Below are 6,000 nucleotides of genomic sequence, written 5' to 3' on the forward strand. Positions count from 1 at the left end.
AGGAAGGTCTATGGGTTAAAATGCATTCTTTTAAAAAAATAATTACTATCTTCTAATACCTGCTAGAGACCCACTACTTCCTTTGCAGTGGGTCTCTAGCTGGTGTTAGAAGACCAAACCCCCGATCACCCCTTTATCATAGTAGAAGGCTTCCCCCCCCCCGTCAAACATTAACTAATTTACTGCACTCGGTTGACACAACTCTCTAGTAAGATCTCTTGCACTTACTCAACTGTCACGAATAGAAGCTGCTCTTGTGCAGTTTCCATTCAGTTTATGGAGCCTGTGTAAATAAGCTTCTGAGTGAATTGCGCCCACTGAAAATGCAGTCACTGGCCCCAGGAAAGGAAGGTACACTTTGCCATGGAATTCCACTATACCAAGCATAGGAAGTTGTTGTGTAGCAGTGTACACTTGTGCAACAGTTAGCCCTGTGCATTGTTTGGGCAATAGGGAAAACATAAAGGCACTTATCAGATGCCTGGTGTATGTTGTATAAGAATATCTTCTCTCCAGGATAATCTCTGTGCCTATACAATGCCTGTCATGGGCCACAGCTAGACCTAAGGTTTATCCTAGGATCATCCAGGGTTCACCCCTGCCTGAGCACTGGATCCCCTGTGTGCCACCTAGATGAACAGGTTTGACCCCTGGATGATCCAGGGATAAACCTTAGGTCTAGCTATGGCCTTAGTTAATGGCCTTCACTGCTCCTATTTGTCTGTCCAATGCCTAACCCAAGTGTTTATAGAAATCTTGCAACTACCACAATTAAATGGTAAATCACAACTAATCTTTGTTCCCATGATTCTGTTCTGTTGGTTGACACCAGCACATAGAAGGCAAAGGAAATTTGGAAGATGCTGAGAAAATGCTGGACTTAAGGTGGAAGACAGATTTTACAACAGAACAATCTCAGGGTGTAGGTTTTAGGCAATAAGTCGGTAGCCTAGTTTTCTCAGAAGAAAAAGAAAATAATGGAAAACTGTAACATTCATTTGGAGGCCTCAAAGGCATAAAAAAACCCAATTCCAACTGTTATAGGTCCCTGCAGGAGTCTACAAAAGAACTAAGCTTTTTAAGTAAGAAAACTAGATTTTGGCCCAGAGGGCCCTGTCATTGCTGTTTAATAGATGAAACTCTTTTGATACAAATATGCTGTTTACTTCTCAGCTTCAGCTTTCATAAAATATAACCTTTTTATGATTTATGACCTGGAGAGGAAAAAAATGTAGGATAGATTTTTAGCTCTGAATTGGTTGAATGTCAACAAGAAAAATATAGATAACATATAGAAGTAGCTGGGTATTAATGCCACACAAAAAGATTTTATTTTTATTTCTTCTCTCTCTCTTTTACAAAAGTTCAGTTTTTCTTCTTATAGTTGTTTATGAAAATGGTTTCTTTTTTAATTGTGTTTTTGTGAGAGATTTAAAAACATTTGAAATTTGCTCTTTTAATTGTAAAAGTGGATGCTTAACCTGGAATTCACAACATATTTTCTCCCAGGTTTGAATTTTACTGTTTGACTTGGGAATTTTTTTAAAAAAACAATTTTATGCAGCAGATCTTGACAACAGGATTTATTTGATTTAAGTTTAGTGCTAAACACAGGACAAATGACAAAGGCTGATCAAAGAAACAATTCATGTGTGAAGAGTCACATCAGCTGAAGAAGCAAAAGTACCCACCCCCTTTTCAAGCATCTTACTCTTTTAAAACCACATTTATAATTTTTGGTGAGCCAAAGCGACTTCTTATGATGAGTTTGGTCATTTTCATATTGCTAAATTGGTTCAGATTGACCTGATTTAGGGAAGGGTAAGGATGATTGAAGGGCTTTTTGTTTTGATTGTTTCATACCATATTCATAAAGAAAAACTTCCTGATAGTAAGATCTGTGCAACAGTGGAACAGTCTACCTATGGAGGTTGTGGGTTCTCTATCTCTCGAGGTTTTTAAGTGGAGGCTTGACAGCCACCTCTCATGGATGGTTTAATTGATTTTCCTGAACATTGCGGAGGGTTGGACTAGATGCTCCTTGTAGTCCTTTCCAACTCAGCAATTCTATGATTCTATTAGCTCTTCAGGAAGAAAGATGTTCAAACCAGTGTGGCATAGTGGCTAAAGTGTTGGACTGGGAGTCAGGAGATCTGGGTTCTAGTCCCCACTTGGCCATGGAAACCCACTGGGTGACTTTAGGCCAGTCACAGATTCTCAGCCCAACCTACCTCACAGGGTTGTTGTTGTGAGGATAAAAATGGAGAGGAGGAGGATTACGTACGCCGCCTTGGGATCCTTAAAGGAAAAAAGGCGGGATATAAATGCAATAAATAAATAAACCATGTAGTACAAGTAATCAATTTTTCAAAGGATCCATTTTTAAAAATAATGGATCCAATGACCCACTTTCTCCCTGGGCATTCAATGATAGAAGGTCAGCATATGTTTATTTTATTTTTTTAAAAAATAACAATATGTAGAAACCAGCGAACAGGACGAAGTAGTTATTAGATTATCAACAAGGTAATTGAACTGTTGGCTGCATTAGGCAAAACCTGGAAGGTAAGAAAAAAAGAACTGTTGGGTAAATGCAGCCTAGGTTTTCACACTGTTGTCTGCTTCTTAGAGGTGCATAAATTACAAGTTATAAGTGCAAAGGCAAACAGACAACTTCTTGCAAATGGGAAATGAAGATACAGGCATTGTATCTCTAAAGCTGTACGGCGAAGATTGCAGAGAATACTTTTTTTTCTTGCCACCTTTGAGTTTGAATTGCATTTTGCTTAACATTTAGCAACAGGTTTGCTTTTGGGTTGCCTTTTGTTCATTTTGTTTGTGAGCCTTTGGAACATAAAGAAATGTTGATTTTTCAGGAAGCTTGGGGAAATAGCTCGATCCCAGACAAATTGCCTCAGAAGTCTGCAAAATGACTTAGCCCACCACAGAGGCATGGTTGTAAAAATTGAAAAGGTTTTCACTTTTGACTCTTCCAAGGATTGCAGAAAGAGATATTTGCTAGTGTGCGTTCTTTGAAAACTGTTGCTCGGTACATTAAATTACCAAACATATTACTCTGGGAACACTATATGTTGAGCTTCTTCTTTCTCCTTCTTCTATATTGAATGGTACGAATCAGACATTTCTCATAAATCTTCCAATCTTATATGTTTGTTCCTGTATAAAGTAGTTTCTTGATTGTAATAATAATAATAATAATAATAATAATAATAATAATAATTTGTATCTCAAATTACATTGCATCAACTGTGCTTATGGATGCTGACTTCCCTGCCCCCTCCTTCCCAGAGTAGCCCTCCAGACTGCAGGAAATGCTACACAGAGTCAGGAGACCTTGCTGAATGGGGTGAGCTATGGTGTAGGGAGGAGGGAGATCACCCCAAATTGGGCAGAGGGACAATTGTCAGAGCCCTTTCTCTTGCAGAAGGTCCCTTCCTCTTGTGGAAGGCAGATATTCTATCTAACCCAATAACTCATCATCATCATCATCACATATAATAATAATAATAATAATAATAATAATAATAATAATAATGTGTTTGGATCCATTAGTTTAGAAGACCAAGTCAATACAAGTAAAGGTGGATTTGCTGGAAATTTGAAAGTAAATGGTTTAATAAAACAATGTGACATTAACCAGTTTAAGAATAATTTTGATAGACAATGGGTAGTATCCTATTGTGTTCATGTGCTTCTGGGAGTGGCCACTCACACAACGGGGCATTTGCAATTCTAAAGAATTACCCCAAAGAAGCAGAAACATTTGTTTCCAGAATGCGGCAGGTCAGAAAAGCAGAAGGGAGCTCTGTTACGTGTCCCAAACTGGAAACAAGCATTTCCACTCATTTCCAGTGGTTTTTTTTTTTAGAAGCACAAAAGTCCTGTTGCACAAGCAGATGTACCTGTGACTGCAACAGAACCAGCAGAGGTGGAGTGATCATGTTGGATACTGCCCACAGAATGCAATCATATACTCAAGGTAGTGCTGACTGAGGGGCTATAGGATATGGTGGAACCCCAAGTATGCTGGTGGAACATGAGAGATATGATGACTATAGGAGATACATTGGTACAGCTGCTTGGATACCCCAGCACAATACTCCACCTATGTATTTGTTCTTCTGGGAAGATCCTGCCATAGCAGTAGCCAAAATAGCATAGAGATGTGGATGTGACAGGGGAAGAGCAGGCTTACAGCAAATCCCATATTCTTTCAGACTCTGCCTGTGCCTCCAACGATGGCTGGACTTTATGCTGTCAATGGAGCTGATGGAAAGAAAATGCCCACTATTTAACTCAATGAAGAGGGAACAAATACACACGCACGCACACACACACACACACTGCTCCCCCACTCTGGCCTCATCATCACAATGGGCAAAACTCTGCACTCAGTCACAGTACACCAATACGTACAGACTCCCAATATGGAGGCCTTAACTGAGATGACAGGGCACATGTCTCAGGGCTATATCACTCTGGCCTCATGTCATGTACCCTCGGATAACACAAGGGAGAACTCTAGTGATAGGAACCTAGAAGAAAACAGTCTGCCACAGAACATACACTGAACATGCTTCTTTCCCTAGAACCTTCACAGTACCCTGCCTCAGGATTCAAGACACCAGTGCCCACCAATCATGGGCCAGCATGGTGATGTTCTGTTGACATCACGGAGATGACCTGGCAATACCAGGTCAATTTCTAGAACTGAGGAAGCAAAGACAGAGCATCCTGCCCTAGTAAACAAGAGAAGTGGACCACCATGCTATAAAGTCTAACTACTGGAAATGTCACACCTCTTTCCCTCTTGTTCTATGTGAAAACCATGCCTTGACTAAACAATTCTGCATTGGTGAAACAATTTCCCCCCACCCCCAGCATCGGGAAGCAGTAAGCACTCACCCTCACATGCAGGTAAGCTCTCTGTTGCTGATGGCCAAGCACTCCACTCCAGTTATTGCCAACCAACACTCAGGGGACATTTTCCCTTGCAGGATCACACCCTGGATTCATGGACTAGAAGAACAAAGTGTCACTGCGCACACAGAGTTCTACAGCAACCACTACAGGGGAAAGGATAGGTACTGGTTCATCACTGCAATCTCCCTTTCAATTTCAACATCACGGTCTTTAGATGAAGTGAATACTTACAATTCAGGATGGATAAGCTTATTTTGAGTCCATGTCAGTTTCACAAGTGTTGATTCATAAGTCTGTTCATCCCCTTTTTGGCATTAAGGTGTGATTTTTTTTCTTTAAAAATCTACACAAAACCTTAAATCTATATTTTTTAATACATTTTTCTCAAAGTATACATTTCCAAACACATATATTCTAAAAATACACATTGTAACATTTGAAATTGAAAGGCTAGCTGTGTTCTCATCTGTATGTTAGTCTGGGAGGTGCAGAGCAAGTTGGTTCACATCAAAATGGAGCCAAATGCAATTATCGGACATCCCTGCTTTGGATGCTATCCAGGATAGGACTTAAAGCTTCACTGGCTTGCAAATCATCGAGAACCGTAGGAAAATACAAAGTAATTTGTAGTATCTGTTCATGAACATACCTCCTGGCACCTTGCAGTAAACCATTCAAAGGTCAGCACAATTCATTCATAGATGTGGTTATGAAGCTTTTAGTCTCTCTTTGGGCAACATTGGTAATGGCTATGTGATGGCTGTTTGCTACGTTAAGAATGTTAATTTGTTTGGAAGTTGCAGATGCACGGATATAAAAACCTATAGCTTATAATTAAGTGTGATGTCATCACTTGTGAAGAATGTAATTATGATTTCTCTGTGAGTGAAATATTTACAGCAAAGGTGAACACAAGGTACAGCTTATTGCATATTTGGTCTGCAGCCAAACCCATTATTTACTTTGGGGGTAGCCATGAGGTGGTTTGCTTATGTTTATATGTCCCACTACTCATCAGTGTTTCATTTCATTTTCAGGATGTTTCTAATGTAACAC

Source organism: Elgaria multicarinata, chromosome 8 (assembly GCF_023053635.1).
Source record: "Elgaria multicarinata webbii isolate HBS135686 ecotype San Diego chromosome 8, rElgMul1.1.pri, whole genome shotgun sequence".
Lineage (NCBI taxonomy): Eukaryota > Metazoa > Chordata > Lepidosauria > Squamata > Anguidae > Elgaria > Elgaria multicarinata.